Source organism: Prosopis cineraria, unplaced genomic scaffold, assembly GCF_029017545.1.
Source record: "Prosopis cineraria cultivar Desert tree isolate PC_DT_omini unplaced genomic scaffold, ASM2901754v1 PC9, whole genome shotgun sequence".
In the NCBI taxonomy this organism is placed as follows: Eukaryota; Viridiplantae; Streptophyta; class Magnoliopsida; order Fabales; family Fabaceae; genus Prosopis; species Prosopis cineraria.
Window position 1 is genome coordinate 19,248,200 of NW_026555340.1, and position 3,188 is coordinate 19,251,387.

The window sequence follows — 3,188 nt, forward strand, 5'->3', positions numbered from 1 at the left end:
GTTTTATGAAGCCATGAAACACAATGTTTAGATATAAAAAGTATATCTTAGCCCAAAAGAAAAAGATATAAAAAGTATATCAGACATGCAATTTAAAGGATGTAAAAGCACTAAATATACATCTTGATTAAAAAGTGAGGCTATAATCCCTGAGAAGAGAAAAGGACAACCATAATCAAACATACCCATCCAGCATTGGATCATCATAAACAATGGCGGACGTAGGACCCTAGGCCAGTGGGGGCAATTTATTTAAAAGAAAACATAACTATTGTCATATCATAGGAAACTATACTAATATCATGCAAAATTTATATAAAATTAAATATTTACATACTTTACAATTGTTGTCGACGTGGTTTCATATTTTGAAACCGTTAAATAATCAATTCATTGTCAATATTGTTAAAAACATCCTTTTCAATGTAAGTCATCAAGCAATCATTCATCCATTTCTTCCTCATTCGATTTCGTAATTGATTTTTCACAATCTTTATGGCAGAGATTGCTCTTTCTACCGTTGCTGTAGCAACGGGTAAAATCATTGCTAACTTCAATAGAAGATAAACAAGTGGATAAACAACATGTCTTCTTGTTTCAACTAATTTTTCTGTAAGACTATTAATATCTTTCAGAGATGTAAATTCAACACTGCTATGCATATCAATTATGTAAGTCTCAAACTGATTGTCAAGTATCACCAAATCAGTTGAAGAAAAGTCATGTGGATAAAATTTGGCAAACTTAATCAATTTGCTCTTAGCAAAACTAGAGAATGAGTTGCCTGGATTTAAACAAGCCATGCAAAGGAGCAATTCAATATTTGTCTCAGTGAAACGATCATTAAGTTCCTGAAGTTGCATGTCTACAATGGTATGAAATAGTTCAACTCGGTAATGATGTTCTACTATAACATCTTGAGCTTTACCTTTGCAACGTGATCTCCCTTTAGACAAGAAAAGGTCATCCATGTTTGGAACATCAATATCATGCAAATTGCAAAACAGAGTTACTTCATCCAATAAAGACTCCCATCTACTATCTCTCATAACTTGTAATCGTTTCTTTGCAATGTTAACCCAATTCATGGCATTGACAATATCTTGATCTTTTCTTTGTAATGCCTGTGACAATTCATGTGAAATACCCAGTACATGTTTCATTAGATGTAAAGTAAATGCAAAATCAAAAGCTTCTATCAACTGTAAGAGACCATTAGCCTTAGATCTTTGGTCTGCACTTGAGCCATCTTCCTTTATAATTTCAAGCACATCAATCACAAAAGAATACATTACTGTTAGATTAACCAAAGTTGCATAATAAGAACTCCAACGTGTGTCAACATCTCGCTTGAGACTAACTTCTTGGTTCAAGCCTCGTCCAGTGGAAATTTCTCCATTTTTCAAAGCTTCTCTAATTTTAGCTATTTGTTTTTCACGAAGCATATTAAGTCTTTTGCAAGAACCTTAACAACATTTAATAAAGTAGACACTAAATTGAAAACAGAAGCAACTTGAATGTGATTCTTAGCAATGACAACTAAGGTAAGTTGTAATTGATAAGCAAAGCAATGTACATAAAATGCACATGAATTTTCTTTCAAAATCAAACTTTTGAGACACAAAATTCACCTTGCATGGTACTAGCACCATCATAACCTTGTCCACGGATGCTAGATATACTCAACCCATGTGTGCTAAGCAATTTATCAATTGCCCTTTTCAATGATAAAGCTGTAGTATTTTTAACATGCATTATGCCAAGAAATCGTTCAACAATGCTTCCTTTTTTATTAACATAACGCAAAGCAACAACCATTTGCTCTTTATTTGAATTGTCACGTGCCTTATCAACAATAATGAAAAACAATTCATTTCCAAGATCATTAATAATTTCATTAGTGGTCTCTATAGCAGCAGCATGAACAATATCCTTCTGAATTTTATGAGTAGTTAAACGACTATTTTTAGGAGCTCTGTTTAAGACAATATTTTTAATTGATTCATTATGATCAGTAAGAAACTTTAGAAGTTTAAGGAAGTTACCTCTATTGGTTGACATACATGATTCATTATGACCACGAAAAGCTAATCCTTACTTCAAAAGAAAGCGAATGTAGTCAATTGAAGCTGTCAATCACTTTCGGTATAAGTCTCGAACGTGTTCATCTTGCTTAGCAATTGCAACTTCTATGTGTTGATTTTGATTTATCAAATCTTGACATTTCTTCCTAGCAATATTATGAGCACTATTAAGGCCTTCAATATGAGATGAGAGTCTTTCTTTTTCATTTCAATTTGTAAATCCTTTCACAACAAATGAATCACCACCAGATTGCTTCCCAAAATCAAGTCTAAAAAGGTAACAACACAAGCGAAATGCTGCATCTTTTTTTATGCTATACTCTAACCAATTGCCAAATTCATTAAGCTAAAAGGGACAAAATCTTCTCAAAGTCTTCCCAATTCTTTTGTGGGAAAATTATGTTGAATAGGTTGACATGGTCTCTTTTTATAAATAAGCTCTTCTAATCTTATCCCTTTCATTAGGATGATAGGATGAAATTTTAATCCGTTTTCCTGGGTCTAATGGCAACTCTTCTAAAGATTGATTCTTTTGTTGTTGATGGTGATGGTGAGGATTTGATTGATGATGTATGGATGAAGATTGATGCTCCTCACATGGCACTTTTCTCTTTAAGAATCTTTCCATTTTCTTTTCAAAATTCAAATAATTTGTGATTCACCTATTGTAAATTAAAATTATCTAATCAATATACTGAAAAAAAATCTCATCATAAACAAACAATTAACTAAAAATAGAAATTAATTTTATAATTAACGAATAGGCATCTCATGATCCAATTATTCTTGAAATCTATTGTCTCAAGATTCAAAATAGCTACTCGGTACAAATAAAAGCAACTCACAATCAATTAGATTTATTTATTTAGTATTCTATTGCAAGCCAACATTTTGATAATCTATTGCAAGCCACGTGCAAGCCACTTTTGTCATTTTAATCTTTTATATTGATGTGCAAAAGAAGTTCATTCCATGGTCAACACTCACCAACATTATCAAAAGTAAATCTATTAAATAATTATTTAAAAATTAATAAATAACTTTTCATAGTCTTCTATCCACGTGCAAGCTCTCATTTTCTAACGACTTTTCCTTCTCAAATTT

The 3,188-nt window shown here is 31.7% G+C and overlaps 1 pseudogene; it reads right to left on the reverse strand.

Annotated features, from left to right (window-relative positions):
- Positions 1 to 338: 338 nt before the first annotated feature.
- LOC129319635 (uncharacterized) lies at positions 339 to 2,712 on the reverse strand (annotated as a pseudogene).
- Between the last annotated feature and the right edge of the window lie 476 nt (positions 2,713 to 3,188).